This window comes from Mesoplodon mirus, assembly GCF_964341445.2.
Source record: "Mesoplodon mirus genome assembly, chromosome: 4".
NCBI classification, from domain to species: domain Eukaryota; kingdom Metazoa; phylum Chordata; class Mammalia; order Artiodactyla; family Ziphiidae; genus Mesoplodon; species Mesoplodon mirus.
The window spans coordinates 131,788,686-131,798,273 of NC_138979.1; positions in this window are offsets into that span (position 1 = coordinate 131,788,686).

Genomic DNA, 9,588 nt, shown 5'->3' on the forward strand with positions numbered 1-9,588 from the left:
ATCATCATTTGCCATTTCTTAAAAACTACGTTCTTGACTGCTCTATATTCTTTATTTTTGCCATTGAACTCTTGGAGAAAACACTTCACACCATTGTGTATTATCTTCTAGCTATCAGAATATCACATAAATTATAAGAAATCAGATCCGTTTGGAAATATCTGTTAGTACCTGAAATTTAGCTACTCAGAGGCATATTTTCATAATTAACTCTGTTCAAAGTAATTAAAGTGAGGTACCTTAGGCTAAGTAAATTTCCAGAAGAGGCACTATTTTATCATCATTAGTCACCTGAAAATAGGCAATGTATGTATAATCCTTAAGTAAATTAACACCTCAACACCTTAAAGGCAGGTGTAAAGCAGCAGGGAGGGAGTTACTCTTTTAATTATCTCAGGTTAATGTCTAGGAAAGAAATCACAAATAAAAATATAAATAATTTTGACATATAAAAATTGAATTCTTAAATAATCTGTACTAATTGTGGCAGTTGTACAAGGTTCAATTTCTGATCAAGATTCAGATACAGAACCGTAGATAAAAATGTTTACAAATCCACAGTTCACTGCAGAAAAATACAGTATAGCAACAGCATTAATTGAAACATGAATCACAACCAAGGGCTGCCTCACAGCAAGGCGTATGAACAGATCTTGTGTGATTCCCCAATTGCCTTACCTCCCTAGGGTCTGTACCAGATATTCTTCTTTCTCAAATCAGGAACCAGTGTTTTGGCCATGAAACTTTTTGGAACTAAGACAGAGTTGCTGTAGTCTGCTTATCACCTAGGCATATTATTTTTATGTAACCAGCCCTAAAGACAAAGCCCTCTAGGAGTCTTAGAAGGACCAGGTGCAACTCACAGATCTCACTGCTATTAAAAACAGTGCTGTTAAATTGGTGCAAACTGCCCCCAAGTTCTTTGAGTATATGGTTAAAAAGCAACACTATTAACCAGGCTATTTGAGCCAGACAAAGTATATATAGTATAATAAGTCTCATGAAAACCAGTTGGAAGATAACCAAAACTCAATACACAAATGAGATGTATAATACATACACATTCAGAAAAGGATAAACACACAGGAAAATAATATTAAGATTCAAAAAATTAAACAAATCAACACAATTCAATTTTTCTCTCTTCATGTTAATTTTTATCACCTTTCAAGAAATAAAGTTTACAAATATTATTATGATTAGCAAGAATTAAGTAGGACAGGTACTCTCACACCCTGCTGATGGGACTATAAATTAATACAGGTAAACTAGCCTGAATTTGGTAACCAGATATACATATTAGCTGTATGGCTCAAATATTTGTCTAGAACGGAAATCAGGAATTTGATCTATCATTCTACTTTCAAGCTCTTATACTATCTGTTTGAACTTGTCACACATAATTTAAAAAGATCATCAAGTTAGATTTCCCTTCTTTTATTTGAGTAGAGTGAATATGAGTGATAGGTATACTGTAGTTTCCTCTTATGGAAGATATCACTGGTACTAAATTTTTACCCCTTTAATGCCTCATCATATATATTAAACAAATGACATACCCATACCTCCTAAAACATCCACTTTTGTTTACTTTATATTTAAGTTTAGTAGTTATCTGAGGGGAATTGTAATATTATTTGTATTTCAAGTCAGGATATTTATATTCTAATTGTGTTTTTGTCCCAAACTGGCTATATATTATAACTAACTTGCTCTTCAGTTCACTTCAATAGTTAATTCAAAATTCTCCCACAATTCCCAGAGTTTGATTCTTCCTCCTTCCTTTTTCACACCTCACCTCCCCATCTCCCTCCTCTGCTTCCCTGAGAATATAAAAGTCATCACAATAGAAAACACCACAACTTTCTCAGTCCACAGCCATGTGCATCTGCACAATCCTTCTCTGCTATTGTTGGCTAGTTCCCAGGCAGGCCCTCTAGACTTCTGGAAGAACTTTAGTCACTGAGTCTCCCTGATCTCTCATATAATTTTCTAATTTCCCATTTAAATCTTATCTTTCTTTCATTATTTAAAGTATATAACTAAAAATTAAACAGAAGTTTTCTACCCCTTCACTTTACTCTCCAAATAATACATTATACCACCTTACCCTTTCATAGCAAACTTTTTGAAAAATGATTCATATTTATTATACACTGTTAAAGAAAAAATATTCAATGACACTTTTTAAAGCCTGGTAAGGAAGACTTTATTTGGAGATGGGTCATTATATGAATAGGTATAGGGAACACTATGATGAAATTTTGCAGTGTGGGAGAGAGACTGGGTTTAACTCTGAATATAGCACGGGCAAGTGGAAATTTATAGCCAAAGAACAGGGTGGTGGTCAGTGTATGGAAAATAAGAGAAAACATCAGGGATATGGGGGATTCTGGCTAAACCGATCTAATAGATCTAAGAGGATTCTTGCTAAAGATGGGCAGGGTAATCATATATCACCTGGGGAATTGTGGAGAATGAGAAACCTGATCAGATATCAGCATGATCAGATATCAATGGTGGGGGAGATTCTGACTAAAGTGACTTAGCAAGATTCTTGCTAAAACTGGGTTTTATAAGGAAGTCAACAGATGGGCCTAGGAGAAGTTTCAGGAGCCTGAGTAAAGTTTAGTCAAGCAAAGAATTTTATCACTGTCTCCTTAAGGTCTCCTCACAAGAACTTTCCTAATAACTTCCAGCTATAGTTTGCTCCATCAATCTATAGAAATCACTCTTTCTAATGACAAAAATGACCTACATGTATGCAAACCTAATATAAGCCTAATGGACATTTTGTACTTCTTATCTTACTCATTCATTTTATTGTCTGCTTCTTGAAAGTCTTTCTTCCTTTGAACTTTTCTGGATTTTTTCCTATCCAGATACTCTTTTTACATCTCATAGTGCTATTTTTATTCTTCTATTTTTATCCTGCTTACTAATATTAGAGATATTCAAAGCTCAATTCTATGCCATTTTCTCTTATTATATTTCATTCTCTATGGTTACAATTACATTCTATATGCAAATGTATATCATACAGTTATATCTTTAGATTATATCTCTCCTTTAACACCTCAGTACATAATAATCACTATATAAGAGTTTTCCAGTATACTTGATATATGATTACTTTTAAGAGTATCAGTCCTGAGTGTCAGACCAACAGAAGCAGTGGAATACGGTGGAGAAAGCTCTGCAAAGGTATCAAAGAACAGGTATTTTTTTCCATCCTCAAACTAATTATGTGACTTTACACAAGTAACTCAGCTTCTACTGACCTTATCTGTTCCCTTATCTATATGCAAATGCAAGATCTGCATTATTAAATAATCTTTAAGGCCCTTCCAACTCTGAAGTTTTATTATTCAATTTCAGCCTGGCTAGCTCAATGATCTTGATACTGATATTGATAAGTAACATCACCTTTTATTGCAGTATTGTAAGGTATGGCATTTATATAGATAACAGAAAATGCATTTAAGGTCATGAAATAGTTTATAATAAACTTTATTCTCCTATAAGTATACTTAGACATGAACTTTTTAATAAGACATTATTTAAAGGAAAAAGGAAGAAAGATTAAAAATGATGTGAAGTGAAAGATTATGAGACTAGAGTGCACATTTTAGGCCACAAGAGTCAATAAGTTTAAAAAGACAGAAATCGTATGAAGCATTTTTTCTAAACACACAGTAAGAGACTAGAAATAAACTACAAGAAAAAAACACAAATGCATGGAGAGTAAACAATATGCTACTAAACAACCCAGGGATCAGTGAAGAATCCAAAGAGGAAATAAAAAAATATACATATATATCTGGAGACAAATGAAAATGAAACACAACAATTCAAAATCTATGGGATGCAGAAAAAGCAGTTCTAAAGGGGAAGATTATGGTGATACAAGTCTTCCTTAAGAAACAAGAAAAAAATCTCAAATAAAAAACATGACCTTACATGTAAAGGAACTAGAAAAAGAAGAACAAACAAAATCCCAAATTAGTAGAAGGAAAGAAATCATAAAGATTGGAGCAGAAATAAATGAAATAGAGACAAAAAAAAATTGAAAAGAGCAAAGAATCTAAGATCTGGTTCTCTGAAAAGGTAAACAAAATTGATAAACTTTTGACCAAATTCATCAAGAGAGGCAAACAACTGTATGCCAATAAAATGGAAAACCTAGAAGAAATGTATAAATTCCTAGAAATATACAATCTCCCAAAACTGAATCAGGAAGAAATAGAAAATATTAACAGACTGATTACCAGTAATGCAGTTGAATCAGTAATAATAATAAAAAAAAACTCCCAACAAACAAAATTTCAGTATCAGACAGCTCCACAGTAGAGTTCTACCAAATATTTAAAGAAGAGCTAGTACCTATTCTCAAACTCTCCCCAAAAATTTAAAAGGAGGGAATAATTCCAAACTCATTCTATGAGGCTAGCATTACCCTGATATCAAAACCAGAAAACGACACACACACACACACACAAAAAAAAAAAAAGAAGAAGAAGAAAAGAAGAAGAAAGAGAGAAAATTGTAGGCCAATATCCCTGATGAATATGTAGATATCTTCAACAAAATATTAGTAAACTGAATTAAACAATACAGTAAAATGATCCTACCTCATGATCAATGAGGTTAATTCCAGGGATGCAAGAATGATTCAATACCCACAAATCAATCAATGTGATACACCATATTAACAAGATGAAGGATAAAAATCACACAATCATCTCAATAGATGCAGAAAAAGCATTTCACAAAGTTCAACATCATTTGTAATAAAATCTCTGAAGAAAGTGGGTATAGAGGGGACATATCTCAAGATAACAAAGGCTGTTTATGAAAAACCCATTCCTAACATCATACACAAGTATGAAAAAGTCAAAGATTTTCCTCAAAGATCAGGAACAAGGCAAGGATGCAACTCTTATCTCTTTCATTTAACATACTATTGAAGTTCTAGTCAGAGCAATCAGACAATAAAAAGAAATAAAAGGCATTCAAATTGGGAGAGAGGAAGTAAAACTGTCACTATTTGCAGATGACATGATGCAAATAGTGTATGATGCAGATTTTCTATATATAGAAAATTCTATAGATTCTACCAAAAAACTATTACAACTAATAAATAAGTTTAGTAACTTTGTAGGAGACAATATACAGAAATCTACTGCATTTCTGTAGACTAATAATGAACTATCAGAAAGAGAATTTAAGATAAAAGTCCCATTTACAATCACTTTAAAAATAATAAAATACCTAGCAATAAATTTACCAAGGAGGTAAAAAGACTGTACTTTGAAAACTAAAAGACATTGATGACAGAAACTGAACACAATACAAATAAATGGAAAGATATATCATGCTTGTGGATCAGAAGAATTAATGTGTCTAATCTTTGAACAACACCAGAGTTAGGAGCACCAACACTCTACACAGTCAAAAATCCATGTATAACTTTATAGTGACCCTTTGTATCCACAGTTCCACATCTTCAGATCCAATCAACCATGTATCTTGCAGAACTGTAGTATTTACTATTGGAAAAAAAATCCACCTATAAGTGGACCCAAACAGTTCAAGTCCATGTTGTTCAAGGGTCAACTGTATTATTAAAATGTCCATACTACCCAAAGCAATCTACAGATTCAATGAAATCCCTATCAAAATACATTTTTCACAGAACTAGAACCACTAACACTAAAATTTGTATGGAAAACAAAAGGACCACAAACAGCCAAGCAATCTTGAGAAAGAAGAACAAAACTGTAAGGTGTCATGCTCCCTGATGTCAAACTATATTACATAACTATAGTAATCAAAAGAATATAGTAGTCTACATATTAATCAAACTGTCAAAAATTAAACACAAAGAAATCATATTAAAAGCAGCAAGGCAAAAACAACAAATAACACACAAGGGAATCCCCATCAGGTTAACAGCTGATCTCTCAGCAGAAACTCTACAAGCCAGAAGGGACTGGCAGGACATAATTAAAGTGATGAAGGAGAGAAACCTGCAACCAAGATTACTCTACCCAGCAAGGATCTCATTCAGATTTGATGGAGAAATTAAAACCTTTACAGACAAGCAAAAGCTGAGAGAGTTCAGCACCACCAAACCAGCTCTACAACAAATGCTAAAGGAACTTCTCTAGGCAAGAAGCACAACAGAAGGAATATACCTACAATAACAACCCAAAGCAATTAAGGAAATGGGAATAGGAACATACATATCAATAATTACCTTAAATGTAAATGGACTAAATGCTCCCACCAAAAGACACAGAGTGGCTGAATGGATACAAAAACAAGACCCATACATATGCTGTCTACAAGAGACCCACTTCAGACCTAGAGACACATACAGATTGAAAGTAAGGGGATGGAAAAAGATATTCCATGCAAATGGAAATCAAAAGAAAGCTGGAGTAGCAATTCTCATATCAGACAAAATAGACTTTAAAATAAAGACTATTAGAAGAGACAAAGAAGGACACTACATAACGATAAAGGGATCGATCCAAGAAGAAGATATAACAATTGTAAATATTTATGCACCCAACATAGGAGCACCTCAATACATACGGCAAATACTAACAGCCATAAAAGGGGAAATCGACAGTAACACAATCATAGTAGGGGACTTTAACACCCCACTTTCACCAATGGACAGATCATCCAAAATGAAAATAAATAAGGAAACACAAGCTTTAAATGATACATTAAACAAGATGGACTTAGTTGATATTTATAGGACATTCCATCCAAAAACAACAGAATACACATTTTTCTCAAGTGCTCATGGAACATTCTCCAGGATAGATCATATCTTGGGTCACAAATCAAGCCTTGGTAAATTTAAGAAAATTGAAATTGTATCAAGTATCTTTTCCGACCACAATGCTATGAGACTAGACATCAATTACAGGAAAAGATCTGTAAAAAATACAAACACATGGAGGCTAAACAATACACTACTCAATAACGAAGTGATCACTGAAGAAATCAAAGAGGAAATTAAAAAATACCTAGAAACAAATGACAATGGAGACACGACGACCCAAAACCTATGGGACGCAGCAAAAGCAGTTCTAAGGGGGAAGTTTATAGCAATACAATCCCACCTTAAGAAACAGGAAACATTTCGAGTAAACAACCTGACCCTGCACCTAAAGCAATTAGAGAAAGAAGAACAAAAAACCCCCAAAGCTAGCAGAAGGAAAGAAATCATAAAGATCAGATCAGAAATAAATGAAAAAGAAATGAAGGAAACGATAGCAAAGATCAACCAAACTAAAAGCTGGTTCTTTGAGAAGATAAACAAAATTGACAAACCATTAGCCAGACTCATCAAGAAAAGAAGGGAGAAGACTCAAATCAATAGAATTAGAAATGAAAAAGGAGAAGTAACAACTGACACTGCAGAAATACAAAAGATCATGAGAGATTACTATAAGCAACTCTATGCCAATAAAATGGACAACCTGGAAGAAATGGACAAATTCTTAGAAATGCACAACCTGCCAAGACTGACTCAGGAAGAAATAGAAAATATGAATAGACCAATCACAAGCACTGAAATTGAAACTGTGATTAAAAATCTTCCATCAAACAAAAGCCCAGGACCAGATGGCTTCACAGGCGAATTCTATCAAACATTTAGAGAAGAGCTAACACCTATCCTTCTCAAACTCTTCCAAACAATATCAGAGGAAGGAACACTCCCAAACTCATTCTACGAGGCCACCATCACCTTGATACCAAAACCAGGCAAGGATGTCACAAAGAAAGAAAACTACAGGCCAATATCACTGATGAACATAGATGCAAAAATCCTCAATAAAATACTAGCAAACAGAATCCAACAGCATATTAAAAGGATCATACACCATGATCAAGTGGGGTTTATTCCAGGAATGCAAGGATTCTTCAATATACGCAAATCAATCAATGTGATACACCATATTAACAAGTTGAAGGAGAAAAACCATATGATCATCTCAATAGATGCAGAGAAAGCTTTCAACAAAATTCAACACCCATTTATGATAAAAACCCTGCAGAAAGTAGGCATAGAGGGATCTTTCCTCAACATAATAAAGGCCATATATGACAAACCCACAGCCAACATTGTCCTCAATGGTGAAAAACTGAAACCATTTCCACTAAGATCAGGAACAAGACAAGGTTGCCCACTCTCACCACTCTTATTCAACATAGTTTTGGAAGTTTTAGCCACAGCAATCAGAGAAGAAAAGGAAATAAAAGGAATCCAAATCGGAAAAGAAGAAGTAAAGATGTCACTGTTTGCAGATGACATGATACTGTACATAGAGAATCCTAAAGATGCTACCGAAAAACTACTAGAGCTAATCAATGAATGTGGTAAAGTAGCAGGATACAAAATTAATGTACAGAAATCTCTGGCATTCCTGTACACTAATGATGAAAAATCTGAAAATGAAATCAAGAAAACACTCCCATTTACCATTGCAACAAAAAGAATAAAATATCTAGGAATAAACCTACCTAAGGAGACAAAAGACCTGTATGCAGAAAATTATAAGACACTGATGAAAGAAATTAAAGAAGATACAAATAGATGGAGAGATATACCATGCTCCTGGATTGGAAGAATCAATATTGTGAAAATGACTGTACTACCCAAAGCAATCTACAGATTCAATGCAATCCCTATCAAACTACCACTGGCATTTTTCACAGAACTAGAACAAAAAATTTCAAAATTTGTTTGGAAAAACAAAAGACCCCGAATAGCCAAAGCAATCTTGAGAACGAAAAACGGAGCTGGAGGAATCAGGCTCCCTGACTTCAGACTATACTACAAAGCTACAGTAATTAAGACAGTGTGGTACTGGCACAAAAACAGAAAGATAGATCAGTGGATCAGGATAGAAAGCCCAGAGATAAACCCATGCACATATGGCCAACTTATCTTTGATAAAGGAGGCAGTGGAGAATGTACAGTGGAGAAAGGACAGCCTCTTCAATAAGTGGTGCTGGGAAAACTGGACAAGGACATGTAAAAGTTTGAGATTAGATCATTCCCTAACACCATACACAAAAATAAGCTCAAAATGGATTAAAGACTTAAATGTAAGGCCAGAAACTATCAAACTCTTAGAGGAAAACATAGGTAGAACACTCTATGACATAAATCACAGCAAGATCCTTTTGGACCCACCTCCTAGAGAAATGGAAATAAAAACAAAGATAAACAAATGGGACCTAATGAAACTTCAAAGCTTTTGCACAGCAAAGGAAACCATAAACAAGACCAAAAGACAACCCTCAGAATGGGAGAAAATATTTGCAAATGAAGCAACTGACAAAGGATTAATCTCCAAAATTTATAAACAGCTCATGCAGCTCAATAGCAAAAAAACAAACAACCCAATCCAAAAATGGGCAGAAGACTTAAATAGGCATTTCTCCAAAGAAGATATACAGACTGCCAACAAACACATGAAAGAATGCTCAACATCATTAATCATCAGAGAAATGCAAATCAAAACTACAATGAGATATCATCTCACACCAGTCAGAATGGCC